Source organism: Somniosus microcephalus, chromosome 1, assembly GCF_052327205.1.
Source record: "Somniosus microcephalus isolate GS21.2 chromosome 1, FLI_Smic_1.0, whole genome shotgun sequence".
NCBI classification, from domain to species: Eukaryota; Metazoa; Chordata; class Chondrichthyes; order Squaliformes; family Somniosidae; genus Somniosus; species Somniosus microcephalus.
The window spans coordinates 197,393,510-197,407,460 of record NC_140987.1 but is presented as its reverse complement, the minus strand read 5'-3'; the positions used below and the strand labels follow the sequence as shown (position 1 = coordinate 197,407,460).

The window sequence follows — 13,951 nt, the reverse complement described above, 5'->3', positions numbered from 1 at the left end:
TGCATCCTGCTGTGCCTCTCATCACATCCCCATCACTCTGTCTTCCATACCCTACTCTTGCAATTCCTTACTCGCACCAACATACCTTGCACCTCCACCCATCCCTCTCTATCTACATTATCACATCCCCATCTCACTAGCCATCCCTCACACTCACCCTCATCCTAGTGCAATCGTACCAACTAACAGCAGACATGGGTAGCCACTTGGGTGTTTTATCCAATGTTTATGTAAAGTTTCTGTTAATGTGTCAAACATAAAAATCTTTATTTTCAACACTTTCCAGTCTTGTGTGCACCTTTGGAAGTGGCTTAGTGAGTTGCAGTGAATGGTGAGACATAATGGTACCTCCCGCAATGGTGATGAGTGTCAAACCAATGAATTGGTCATTGTTTGCATGCTTTATGGTGTTGGTGTGGGTGGTGCCAACCTGGCACATCATGTGGCAGCCATATGGGTGTACAGTGTAAAGTTAACTAAATCTGGCCATGATGAAGCCAGCCCTGGCAGCAATGTGCTTGGGTGCTGATGCCCTGTGTCCTGTGCAGCATCAGGTGATTGCGGAGAAGGTTGGTATTGTTGGTGCTGCTGGTGTTGGGGCTCATCGTGGTCCGATTCTGAGAACCAAGGTGAGACAGTATAAACGGCACCCATGTTGATGGAATAGATGGCAGGTGAAGTACAGATGACAGAAGCAATCTGTCAATGGTGAGAGAGTTCTACCAATGAGGTGACACTGGATGGAGACTTTGCTGGAAACACTTGCAGCCTGCAGAATCTGGAAATGGACTGAGCAACAACTTCTGCCTGAGGAAGGTGATGATCTGTCAGGTGGCAGCTTTTACTGCACAACTAATTCTGTCAAGTAATCAGCTGGAGCAATGGCCACGGAACTCCCGCCTCAGGTTGACAGACGTGGTCCCCGAGTTGTGTGAATCCCGTAGCCATGCAGGGAAATTTAAAATGTAAGTGAAAAAAGGCTCTTAAGTGCTTGTAACCTACCTGATAATTACTTCAATTGGGTCGCCCACGCTGCCGGTCAGGCCAGCTCCGCGATGACAGAAGCGACGGGGGAAAGGCACATGGGAGCGAGATGACAGCAAGTTCCCGACCCGCTGTCAAAAATTACAACTTTCACACCCGACCCGCCACCGATTGTGTCCACCAGCACCCCGGAAAATTCCGGCCAATGTTTCAGAACTAGAAGACACTGCAGATGAACAGTATTAAGGGAAGGGAGAAGGGGAAAAAATGGCTGAAATGATATTAACATAAGTCAATAGAAGGCATAATGAGAGAAATCAAAGACGTTTGAGATACAGAGAACACTAAAAATCCGAAGGAGGCGATGTGTATTGCAAGTACAGGAAACTCTTTTTTATCCGGCACCGACGGGACCGGCGTGTTGCCGGTTTATCAAAATTTCCGGATGACGGAGAGTGTTGTATCCGTGTGTTAATGGAGACACGGAATGCAGGAGTTGGTCTAACAGGTGTTTACTGAACAAAGTCTGGAGGTGAACTAAAAGATACAAGACGCTATACAGGCTTATATACCCGAGTGGTCACTACCGGTATTACAGTACACAGGGGCACGTAAAGGTACATACACTACAATTCCTCCCCTTTTAGATAATTAGTACATAACATTTTAAGTAATCATTAATTAACATGTTTACAAGAACAATAATCTACACATTTGCTGCAGTTAATCAATTATAAGTCAGTCTCTCTGGAGGCTTCCTGACTCGGTCCGGATAACGCCTCGGTGGTGTAGTAGTTTTCAGTGGTGTAGTAGGTTCTTTTGGCAAGGTCGATTCGGCTTGAATGCCAGTGTCGGGTTCATCTGGTTCCAGTATTGGAGGTAGAAACTATGGGTATCTCTGCTTCATCATTAGGCGTATAGAGTTGTGGTGTAGGTTGTCCCTTTTTGGATGACTCTTTGATCTGGTCAGCATGGCGCCTTATTATGCTTTCACCAATGTCCACGGTATACATCAGCGGTCCTAGTCGTGTGCAAATAGTTCCAGGCTGCCATTTCTTGGTACGGTAGTCCCGGGCCAAAACTTGTTGACCTATCTGGAAGGTTCTAGTTGGCCTTTCATTCATGCCTTGAAATTGCCGGTTCTCTACGTCCCTTCTGATGTTTGGCTTGATCAAATCCAGCCGGCATCTTAGTCTTCTATTGAAAAACATCATGGCGGGAGTTTGGTTTGTAACCACATGTGTTGCATTCCTGTATGCAAACAAGAAGTTATCTACCTTATGTTGTAGATTTATGTCTTCATTACCCATGGCCTTTATGGCCTTCTTGAAGGTCTGGACAAACGTTTCAGCTAATCCATTGGTGGCGGGATGGTATGGGGCGGACGTGTAGCGCTTAACCCCATTGTTTTTTAAGAACTTCCTGAATTCTTCGGACACAAATTGCGGTCCATTATCAGAACAGATCTGTTCAGGCAGCCCATTCCTGGCAAATATGGTCCTTAATACTGTGATGGTTTTTTCCGTGGTGGTGGAGGACATCTTTATTACCTCCGGCCACTTGGAGTGTGCATCCACCGCGATTAAGAACATTGAGTCCATAAATGGACCAGCAAAGTCGATATGTACCCTTTGCCATGGAGATGAGGGCCACTCCCATGGATGTAGAGGGGCTTGTGGTGGGGAATGTGGTGATTATTCTTTGTTTAGTAAGAAGTATTGTGATTGGTTGTTTGTTTCCTGCCTTGGGATATATTCTGTAATCTCATTGGTAGTTGATGTCATGTGATTTGTGGTGGCCATCTTAAATTCAGTTCTTTCCAGCCTTTAGTTGGGACTGGGTGTTGAAAGACGTGCTACAGGATTTTTAAGTTAATAAATTGAAATGAAGAATAGATTTGCCTTTCTAATCTAGGCTTTATTAACTTAAAAATCCTGTAGCACATCTTTCAACACCCAGTCCCAACTAAAGGCTGGAAAGAACTGAATTTAAGATGGCCACCACAAATCACATGACATCAACTACCAATGAGATTACAGAATATATCCCAAGGCAGGAAACAATCAACCAATCACAATACTTCTTACTAAACAAAGAATAATCACCAAAGAATGAGGTATTTGCACGTCACCTTCTATCTGCCCGTAGGCAGCAGGTGGGAGAATCTTTGGATACTTATTTACAAGCACTTCGGTGCCTTAGTGTTAACTGTAATTATAAGGCCGTGACGGCTGAAGAATATAAAGAAGAATCGGTACGGGATGCTTTTATTAATGGATTACTGTCTAGATCAATTTGTCAGCGGTTGTTAGAAAATAAGACTTTGGATCTTGAGAGTGCTTTTGAGCAAGCTTCTATATTGGATGTGGCTCAGAGAAGTTCGGATTCTTATGCTCTTTTTAATCGGCCTGTGACTGTGGTTTCGGCAGTTCCGGATGAAAAGGAATTATGTGGACTTAATAGGAGTGGTTTACTAGATTCTGAAACAGTTTCTACTTCAGCGGCTGTTGCCTCTAGGATTCAGAAGTGTTATTTTTGTGGGAACGTCCGGCACCCTCGTCTGAAGTGTCCTGCTCGGGAGGCTGTGTGTAGTAAATGCGGCAAGAGAGGTCATTACGCACATGTGTGTAAATCATCAGGTTCAATTACCTCCTCTGTGAATATTCAGCCTTTAGATAGGGCGTTTATTGCATCAATTTCTGCTGCATTTGCTCATGGCCTAAACAAAGCTATAGTTACGGCCCAAGTTAATGGGTTGGAAGTGAAAGCCCTTATAGATACGGGCAGTACCGAGAGTTTTATAAGTCTTCAGTTTGCAAAGGAGAAGCATTTGAAAATCTCGCCTGTTTCCTATCAGGTGTGTATGGCTCAGACGACTCTCACTTCACAAGTAGCTGGTTGTTGCCTTGTGAAATTGATTCTTCTAGGTAATACGTATACTGATATACGCCTATCTGTTTTGCCTAATCTCTGTGCGGATATTTTGATTGGTCATGATGTGCTTCAGTTACACGAGTCTCTCAGTCTTTCATTTGGAGGGACTAAGCCACCTTTATCTATTTGTGGATTAACCTCTTTATCCATTTCTCCATTATCACTTTTTTCCAATTTGATGCCGGATTGTAAGCCAATTGCTACCAAGTCAAGAAGGTATAGCAGTCAGGATAGAGAATTTATTAATTCTGAAGTTCAACGTCTCTTATTGGAAGGAATCATTGAACCTAGTTGTTCGCCTTGGCGGGCACAGGTAGTTGTCACGACTAACGAGAGACATAAGAAACGAATGGTGACAGACTATTCCCAAACTATTAATAGGTATACTCAATTAGATGCGTACCCTTTGCCTAAGATTGATGAGCTTATCAATAAAGTATCTCAGTATAAGGTTTTTAGCACTATTGACCTAAAGAGTGCTTATCATCAGATTCCTATTGTTAAGAAGGATCAACCATATACGGCCTTTGAGGCTGGTGGAAAGCTGTATCAGTTTTGCCGAATACCATTTGGTGTTACTAATGGTGTTGCTTGTTTTCAACGGGCAATGGATGCTTTTATAAGTGATAACTCTCTCTCTGACACCTTTTCATACTTAGATGACATCACGGTGTGTGGCAAATCAAGGGTGGAGCATGATTCTAATTTAGAAAGATTCCTTCAAGCTGCGGAAAAAGTTGTTTTAACTTTCAATAAAGAGAAGTGTACCTTTTCGACCACTGAGGTAAATCTACTGGGGTACATTATCTCAGGAAACAAACAACCAATCACAATACTTCTTACTAAACAAAGAATAATCACCACAGGGCGTTTTGGACCTTCTGGCATCCTAGACAGCTCTTGGTCATTTCTTCGATGTCTCCATCGATACCTGGCCACCACACAAACGCTCTGGCTAGGTTCTTCATTTTCACTCCACCCAGATGCCCCTCGTGAAGCTCCTTTAGCACTTTATCCTGGAGTTTGGGTGGAATCACCACTCTGGATCCACACATCAAGGTTCCTCGGCACACTGACAGCTTTTCTCTTCTTTGCGAGAATGCTGGCAACAGTGGTTCGCCATGTGCTGGCCATCCCTTCACCGTTAAATCGTAGACTCGTGAGAGAGTCGGGTCATTTCTCGTTTCCTTTTCAATGGTAGAATTTGTTACTGGTAGACATTCTACTATGGTTGAGTGGAACATCTCCACTGGGTCCACTGTAGGTGCCTCTTCTACCGTTGGCAACAGTAGGCGCGATAAACCGTCAGCATTCCCATGCTGTTTTGATCCTTTGTATTCTATGTCATATTGGTGTGCCCCTAGGAAAAGGGACCACCTCTGTAGCCTTTGCGCTGTCATAATGGGAACGCCCTTTTTAGGGTTGAATATGGAGACGAGGGGTTGATGGTCAGTCAACAAGGTAAATTTTTGTCCGTGTAGGTAATGGTTGAATTTCTTCACTCCGCACACCAGGCTGAGTGCTTCCCTGTTGTTCTGGGCATAGTTACGCTCAGCTGAGTTCAATGAGCGTGACGCAAAAGCTATCGGCAGCTCCGAGCCATTAGGGAATCTATGCAATAATACCACTCCTACGCCGTAAGGGGATGCATCGCACGCTAGTCTGATTGGCAGTGATGGGTTGTAATGAGCCAACACTTCCCTGGACGTGATCAAGCCTTTGCATTTATGGAAGGCACGTTTACAGTCTTCGCTCCATTTCCAAACTACTCCCGTTTGTAGCAGTGCATTGAGCGGGTGCAGAACTGTCGACAAGTTTGGTAAAAATTTATGATAGTAATTTACTAATCCCAGGAACGACCTTAATTGTGAGACATTTTCAGGCGCTGGGGCCTTTACGACCGCTTCAATTTTTTCAGGTGACTTATGCAACCCTTCTTCGTTAATGACATGGCCACAATATGATACTTGTTTCTGGAAAAATTTGCATTTGGGGCGATTTGCTCGTAGGCCCCGTTCTCTCAGCCTCGTGAGCACCTGCTCCAAGTTGGCAAGGTGCTCGTTGTCGTTTTCTCCTGTTACAAGGATGTCGTCTCGGTAGCATTGAGTCCCCGGAATCCCTTGCAGGACTTGCTCCATAGCTCTTTGCCAGATAGCCGGAGCTGATGCCACTCCGAAAACCAGTCGATTGTACTGGTAGAGGCCTTTGTGTGTGTTTATCGTGAGATACTTTTTAGAGGCCTCCTCAACCTCCATCTGTAGATATGCCTGTGCTAAGTCAATTTTGGTGAAACGTTTCCCTCCGGATAGTGAGGCGAAAATATCTTCTATCCTCGGAAGAGGATACTGTACCGTGTGAAGAACCGGGTTTACAGTCACCTTGAAGTCCCCACAGATGCGAACTTTTCTCTGTTCTTCAGATTTATCATTATTCAACGTTTTCTTCATGACTGGGACGATGGGTGTTGCCCACTCGCTCCAATCTACCTTGGATAACATGCCTGCTTTTTCCAAATTCTCCAGCTCTGCCTCGACGGCTGGACGAATTGCATATGGCACCGGCTTTGCCTTAAAAAACTTGGGAATTGCCGCATCTTCCACTTTTATCGAGGCGGTGGCGCCTTTCAGGGTTCCTAGTTCCTGTTGAAACACTTCTTTGCCGTTAGCCAAGATTTCTTTTAATCGTCCAGGTATGACGTCATCATCGTTTTTTTTCTTACTGGTCACCGTCAGTGCCTGAATGGAGTGCCAGTCTAAACGTATCTTTCTGATCCACTCACGTCCCAACAATGGTGGACCACCATCTTGCAGAACGTATAAATACAACTTCTGTATTTCCTTCCCGTTGTATACAACAGGCACCCTTATTTTCCCTCTGGGGTATACTTTCTGCCCCGTATATGTCTTCAAGACAATGGATGTGTCTTTCAAAGGTATATGCGGAAATAGCCACTCGTAATCCCGTCGACTCATGACGGTCAGAGCTGATCCTGTATCTAGCTCCATTTTGACTGGGGACCCCGCTATCGTGAGGGTAACCCAAATGGTCTGGTAATCTTCTTTGGCAATTACATTATGTAATTTGAGACAGCTTAGTCTCTTGTTTCCGGAGTTGCTATCGCTCTTCTGGTCTTCGGAGCTACTGTCCGCCATCATTTGTACCTTTCTGTACTTTTCCTTATTGATTTTTTTTCTGTCAGTGGATTTTTTGTTTCCAGATCGGCATACACGTGCAATGTGTCCCATCTTTCCGCATTGCCTGCATGCTTTGTCCTTGAACCAGCAGTCCCTCTGGTCATGGGTGGATCTGCCGCAGCGATAACATCTCTCGAAACCCCGTGTCATTTCATGGGTGCCGAAGTCCTGTGGCTTTTGCTGTATCTCTGCAGCTCCTCTTGCTGCTGCTTCGTATGATACAGCCACACTGAAAGCCTTGTCCAGTGTCAAATCTTTCTCAGAAAGTAGCCTTTTCTGTGTTCCTTCACTTAGGAGACCGCAGACAAATTTGTCTCGTAGAGAATCTGCCAGTCCTGCCCCGAATTGGCAGTGCTTTGACAGCTTTCTTAATTCGGTGAGGTAATCAGCGTTATTTTCATTCTTGTGCTGATTCCTCCTGAAGAATTTGAATCGTTCCGCTATCAGCAGCGGTGTTGGGTTTAAGTGCTCTTGTAGGGTATCAACAATCTCCTTAAAATTCTTGTCCATCGGTTTGGCTGGAGTGATTAAGTTTCGTAACAGCCCGTATGTCCTTGCGCCCATCAGATTTAGAAGTACCAATGCCTTTTTATCATCCTCTACTTCATTCGCTGTGCAATATACCTCCACTCTTTCCACATATATGGTCCAATCCTCTATATCACTATCGAAAGCAGTAATATTGCCAGTCTTAGGCATCCTGAAAATCAAAAATGGCGCCTCCCGCACTTTCCTTTCTTCCCTGCCGAGAAAAAATGGCGCCTCCCGCGCTTTCCCGCCGCTGCTGACAACGCTGTTCTCCGCGGTTTTTATTTACACAGATATTTTTAATAGTTGGAGACTCGTTCCCGCCGGACTCTCTGGGACTTTTCCCTCCCTCTGCTTGGTCCGAATGCTGACCTGCTTTGCAGCGCCGGCCGTCTCCCGAGTGCTCCACCCTCCGTCTCTGTTTGCCTCCGCCTTCCGACTCGCTGCTTGGCCCCGCTGCAGAGCCACCCGATCGAGCCCCAGCCCACCGCCCAGGAAGGATTAGTGCAGTACCTGCCACCAGCCCGGCTAGCTGGTGAAACCACAGGTTTTTTTTTCTTTGACCTTTGTCTGAGGAATCGATCTCCTTGAGGTACTGCCGAATTGCAGGTAAGTCCGTTTCCAATTCGGCGCCACTGTTGTATCCGTGTGTTAATGGAGACACGGAATGCAGGAGTTGGTTTAACAGGTGTTTACTGAACAAAGTCTGGAGGTGAACGAAAAGATACAAGACGCTATACAGGCTTATATACCCGAGTGGTCACTACCGGTATTACAGTACACAGGGGCTCTTAAAGGCACATACACTACAGAGAGGTTTATCTACCGAGGCTATTTTTAACAAAGAAAAATTAAAAATCAAGAAATATGCAGTATACAGTAATTGGGTACTCACCTACAGAATGTTTTAAATGGATGGTGGAAGATGCTTGATTAAGTACAGTACTGCCAGTTGAGGGTAATCCATAACTCTTTAATTACATAACAGTAAAACAAAACTTATAAACGACTGTACAGTACAGTATAAAGCACTTTGGTTGACTGTACACTTATTCCAAGTCAACTGGTTCATCAGGAATATCCATGTCAGCTGGGTCATCAGGATCATGCACTTCAACAGATTCTTCAGGCACTTCCGCTGCTTCAACTCTTTTGGAAGCTTTCCTAAACATGTCCCGGATGCCTGCTTGCTTAGTGGACTCTTGCCTTTTTTATAGAAAGGTGGAATGCAGAATATGGAGGTGCATAACTTCTTGGGCAAAATAGCAAGAATGGCTTTCAGCAAATTTGAGGAATGAAGCAAAATCTTCTGCAGCTTTAGCCCAAGAAATCTTCTTCTCTTCAGAAATCTCATCCTCTTCACTTTCCATCTCACTTTCCTTTTCTTTCTTTGGATTCAAAACATTCTCCATTATTTCATCATCACTTAGCATATGCACAACAGCAACTTCACTATCTGCATCAACCCACTGCTCAATATCACTTTCACTGAGGTGACGTAGAGGGTTTGCTGGGTCTACATTTTTCACCATGCCAGCCATTTCCATTATTGTACTCCTCTTGGGATGAACATTGAACCCATGAAATTCCTCCTCTGAAGAAGAACCTTCAGCAAACATTACAGAAGGCCACAATTTGCACCAGGCTTGTCTCAAAGTGTGACCTTTTATCAAGTTCCAGGAACATGCAGCATTAAAGATGGCAGGGGAGAAATTCAGTTGTTTGCGCCACCCGTTAGCGCCTTAAGAGGGCGATAAGTGGGGCGCGAAGCGGCTAGCACCCGGGCACGGCAAGACCTGCGCCTCTCACGACATTGAGCGGACATTTAGCGGCGGCGCAAAACTGCAACGCCCGCTCAGCTGCGCGCGCAGATCCTGACGTCATTTCATGGTGCAACGCCCTTGGGGCGCCCCGAACCGGAAATTCAGTGGCACCCCCTCCTTTCCGCTTGGCGCTCCCAGCGACTGGTTGACTGGAACGGATCCCAGTGGCTGGGGGGGTGCTATTTAAAGGGGGCTCTTCCTGGCTTCTTAGTGGCAGCCATTTTTGGACCACTCCTTCTGTGAGAGAGAGAGAGATTTGCAGAGAGACAAAGGGAGTGAGCTTTCTGCATTGACTCAGCGCTCGCACAGGTACTTCTGGCTTCGGCCCAGAACTTTGCAGTTGGATTGATTTTTCAGTGCCATAACCTTGAGTGGCCACATACTATGGGGGCTGCAATGGGTGGAAACGTTGGGTATCTCCATTGCATTGAGAGGGCTCAGAGACGCCGAGAGAGAGTGCCAATCATGGCGAGACGGAGGAGGGCCAACAGGCATCAGCACAGGAGGCCTTACCCTCCCAGGGTATTCTGCCAACAGTTCTCCTACCTCAACATGTCTGAGGAGCAGTGTATTCGGAGGCTTCGATTCAGCAGGGAGGTGGTCACTGAGCTCTGCCACCTGCTTCAGCCAGATCTGCAGCCTCAACTGAGGAGCAGGACGTCTCTGTCGGTGGCAGTGAAGGTGACAGTGGCTCTCAACTTCTATGCCACTGGCTCCTTCCAATCCACTACTGGGGACATTGCCAATGTCTCCCAGTTCGCGGTGCATTGCTGCATCCGCCACGTCACGAATGCCCTCTTTAAAAGGAGACGTCAGTACATTTCCTTCCCCATGACTCTGGACAAGCAGCAAGAGCGCGCAATGGGATTTGCAAGAATAGCGGGCTTCCCCATGGTCCAGGGCACCATTGACTGCACGCATGTGGCTTTGCGGGCACCGCAACAGAATGCCGAGGATTACCACAACCGGAAGGGGTTCCATTCGTTGAACGTGCAGTTGGTGTGTGACCACAGACAGCTGATATTAGCTGTCAATGCCCGCTTTCCAGGCAGCAGCCACGATGCCTTCATCCTGCGCCAGACTTCTGTGGCAGACTTTTTCGAAGCCCTGGCTCACCTAGGAGGCTGGCTTCTTGGGGACAAGGGCTATTCTCTGTGCACCTGGCTGATGACCCCGCTCCGTGCGCCCAGCACCCCTGCTGAAGAACGATACAATGAGAGCCATCAAGCGACCAGGAACATCATTGAGCACACAATCGGCGTGCTAAAGCAACGGTTCCACTGTCTGGACCTTTCTGGGGGAGCCCTTCAGTACTCGCCTGAGTGAGTCTCCCATTTTGTTGTAGTGTGCTGCATGCTGCATAACCTGGCAATCCTTAGGACTCAGCCACTGCCAGCAGACATTGGAGCACCAGCAGAGGAGGAGGAGGAGGAGGAGGAGGAGGAGCACAAAGACGGGAGGGAGGCACAAAGTGCAAGGGCCGTCCGTCAGCGGCTTATTGCAAGTCAGTTCTAGGCCCCCTCTGAGGGAATGGCTTGTGCCATTGAAAGAACATGAATGGAACTGTTCCGCAAACCCTGAGCCGGTCAAGGCAATAAATAGTTAAAAGAGCAAACATGCACAATCTGAATAAAGACACTTCTTTATTTAACAAACTGTGTGCCCTTCCCGCATGACAAAGTAATAGAGAGAAACCCCAAAAAAGCAGTCAGACACATAACTGGCTCTCACAACCTGGAGACAATGAACAAAAGAGTAAACAAAAAATGACCACGATCCTCGGCCTTCACTAAAAAAATTAACAGCATTTTGCCACACCGCCTACTTTTTGCCCTTCGAGGGTGATCTGCTTCGCTTGCGAGATTGGCCCCTTCCCACCCTGCAGCTCCTCCACAATGGGACCCCAGCGGCTGCAGCAAGGCTGGGGGAAGGCTGCTGAGTGTCAGAAACTGAGTCGGCAGATGCCCTTGGGGGACGGCCTGGACCAGCTCTGGGCCTGGAGGGCCCGGCTGCTGACTGCTCCAACTCTGCATGGGCGGCAGCAGTCTGTCCTATGGGTGGTGGCAGCTGCAGTGGAGAAGTGACAGTGTTGGCAGCAGGAATGCTGCCATCCTGACAGAGGACAGGCACTCGCTGGTCAGACGACACACTAGCACTCCCACGGGGCAGCACTATAGCATACGGAGCAATCTGCTGAAGCACAGACTGCTGGCCTTCTGCGGCGCAGCGAGGGCCCCGGCGATTCGTGCCCGATGCAGCGAGGGTGGCAGCAGTCAATGCTCATGTGGCCTCAATCTGTGCCTGCATCAGACCAGCCACTGACTGCATTGCACCACTAAGCACTTGCGTGGAAGCCGCCTGTGCTGCCTGTGCTGCACCGAAGTCCTGCAGACTCCTTGCCAGTGCTGCACCGAAGACCTGCAGACTCCTTGCCTGTGCTGCACCGAAATCCTGGACACTCCTTGCCAGTGACTCAATGGATTTGGGCATCCTTGCCACTGCAGCCATGAGCTCAGTGTGCCTCTGCTCCGCCTGGGCGCCCATTTCAGCGAGGAGCCACACCTCTTCTGCGCTCACTGTAGCAGGACTGGAGGCCAGACTCTCCCTCTGGGGAGAAGGCCGCCGAGCTTCCCTACCCCCCCCCGCGTTGCTGCAGCCCCCTGGGCCCCGGAGCTTCACCCTCCTCAGACCCTTCCCTCCTGCTCCCCGCCAGGGAAGACGTGTCCCCATTATGGCCATGGGCTGCCTCGGCTGAGGGTGGCACTGATGGTCCGGCTTCCTCTTTCTCCTCGCCTTCAGAATCAGTCACAGTGGTAGCTTGAGGGCCCGCCTCCTCACCTGGCGATTCACCATCTGAAAGCAGGGAGGTACAAGAGTTGCTTTAGCGTGAGGACAGGGCGGCAGCGAGGGAGGCATGAGTGCTGCAATGCACTGTATTGGTTCGATAGTGGCAAAGGATGCTGGTGTGAGGCACAAGTGGAAGGAAAGAGGACAAAAGGTGATGACCTTACCATTGCTGTCCAGAACGGGGTCGGCATCTCCAGTGGCGACGGGGCCAATCATCCGGCCTGCCATAATGCGCTGGACTCGCTGCTTCAGATCGCTGAGGTCTTTAAGGTGAGGCCAGCCTCCCCCGGTCCGTTGCTCCTGCCTCCTGTTATGGGCCAGCTTGCCCTGCAAGAGAAAGGACGGGCTCTGAGTACACTGTGAAGCCCTGATCTTGGCTGCACTGCCTCCCATGGTGGAATAGCCCTTACAGTGTGAAGCCCTGATCTTGGCTGCACTGCCTCCCATGGTGGAATAGCCCTTACAGTGTGAAGCCCCAATGTTGGCTGCACTGCCTCCCATGGTCGAATAGCCCTTACAGTGTGAAGCCCTAATCTTGGCTGCACTGCCTCCTATGGTCGAATAGCCCTTAGTGTGTAAAGTGCTGAATGTGCGTGTGAGTTTCATGAAAGGCCCATAGGTGTTGGATGAGGGCTGGGCATTGGGGCTTTCAGGACCCTTTGGCCATAAAGTGAGGTGCACATGCAGGGATGAAGAGGATACTGAAAAGGGTACTCACCCTGACGACCCGAGTGAGGTCATTGAACTTCTTTCTGCATTGCACAGGGGTCCTCGGCACCATGCTGCTGGAGGTCACTCTGTGAGCCACCTCCCTCCAAGCTTTGCGGTAGTCGGTGGGCAGTGGCCTCCTGCCACTGTCCGGAAACAGGATAGATCGCCTGCACTCCACTGCGCCAACCAGAACCTGCAGGGCCCCCTCACTGAACCGCTGCGCTCGCTCCCTGGCCCTCTCCATGGTCCTAGGCGTTAGAATGTGGCAGCAGGTCTGTCTAGGCCGAGAATCAGGGCTCCGATGTGCAGGGTGTGGCTGCAATCCAAGATCGACCCTCCCCTTTAAGAGCTGACCAGCGCCAGCGTGTCTGCCTGCAATCGCTAACTGGCCGCACCTGCGCTGCGCCCGCCCTCGGTGGTAGCGCCTCGCTTCTCCGGCTTAGCACCTTAGGACAGTCGTGCAGCGCCTGCTTTAGCACTCCAAGCACCTCTTGGGGCGAAGCAGGTCAGTTTAGCTGAAGGTGGCGATAATTTGCGCCGGGCGCTAAATTTCGCGCCTGCTCGACTATAACGCCCCAAACGTGGCGATACTGAATTTCTAGGGCGGCATCTTTAAGATTGTATTCCTTCTGAAATGCGTGAATATTGTCACCTTGGCTTAGCAGTTTACATAGGAAGTCTTTCTTGTAATGACACTTGCGATTTTGGATAACGCCCTGGTCCATGGGTTGTATGAGAGATGTTACATTTGGTGGCAAATAAATGGTGAAAATATTTCCCGAAACCAACTCGGATTCATGCGGATGGGCTCTACAATTATCAAGCAATAAAATGCATTTGCTATCTTTAGGTTTCCCTATTCTACGGAAATGTTCCCTCACAGATGGAACAAAAATATGATGGAACCAATTCGAAAAGATTTCCTTATCC

General features: G+C 48.4%; 1 protein-coding gene across 6 annotated transcripts in view; it reads left to right on the top strand.

Annotated features, from left to right (window-relative positions):
• The window catches only part of adgrv1 (adhesion G protein-coupled receptor V1), a 986,427-nt gene that overhangs the window by 415,488 nt on the left and 556,988 nt on the right, over nt 1–13,951 (top strand). The window lies entirely within an intron of this gene.